General features: G+C 59.2%; 1 protein-coding gene across 2 annotated transcripts in view; it reads right to left on the bottom strand.

Moving 5' to 3' along the window:
* The window catches only part of Dlgap5 (discs, large (Drosophila) homolog-associated protein 5), a 37,548-nt gene extending 37,282 nt beyond the window's left edge, over positions 1-266 (bottom strand). The window contains exon 1 of one of the 2 annotated variants that reach the window (XM_013510318.1): positions 97-266. The gene's annotated coding sequence lies outside the window, so the exon portion shown is untranslated. The remainder of the gene's footprint in view (positions 1-96) is intronic. The other variant, XM_005376750.2, reaches the window with a different exon arrangement.
* Positions 267-689: the final 423 nt, after the last annotated feature.

Here is a 689-nt window from a genome sequence, read left to right as displayed (position 1 = left end):
CCGGCCGTCGGCCCCCGCCGGCCCCCGCGCGCAGCCCGCGGCCTTCTCCCGAAGCGGCCGGCGTCCTCCACCTCTAGCTCCTCAGCGCCCGCCTACCTGAGGCACCTTCTAGGGTGAAAACTCAGCCAGAGGGGAAAATATCAAAATCCTTCGGGTCCGCACGTCCCGCTTCGCCTTGGACGCGGCGACGCCTCCCACCGAGCCCAAGCACAATTCAAACTTCCCGCCCGGAGCCTCTGATTGGGAGGTTTCCCCAGCACTTCCGGGAGAAGCGCCCGCCTCTTCCTTTGAGCTTGGCTTGTAATTGGTGTGCTAAGCGCGGCGTTTGAATTGATTGAAAGGACAACGGACTGTTCTGGAGTTGACTTCCGGGGGGGCGGGACCGTCAGGTGGGCGGGTCTGGGGCGGGGCTCGGGGCCGGGCAACGGGGCCTCGCGTCTCGGTGGCCTGCGGCAGCTGTGACTTTTCTACTCGCCATGTTTTTTTTTTTTTTTTCTAGTCTCTTTTTTGCTGATATAAAATGTGTAGACGGTGGAGAGCGTAGTTTTAGTTTAGTTTTCTTTTTAGTGTACAAATCGATGCTTTTGCTAAGTGTACAGTAGCGGCTGGGCGTGGTGGTGGCGCTGGCTTGAATCCCAGCTACTCAGGAGGCTGAGGCAGGAGGACTGCAGTTCAAGGACAGCCTGGAC

The sequence above is a fragment of the Chinchilla lanigera genome, unplaced genomic scaffold (assembly GCF_000276665.1).
Source record: "Chinchilla lanigera isolate Chin_1 unplaced genomic scaffold, ChiLan1.0 scaffold00008, whole genome shotgun sequence".
Classification (NCBI taxonomy): domain Eukaryota; kingdom Metazoa; phylum Chordata; class Mammalia; order Rodentia; family Chinchillidae; genus Chinchilla; species Chinchilla lanigera.
Note: the sequence above shows the minus strand (reverse complement) of the source record. Positions and strands in the feature narration are given on the sequence as shown.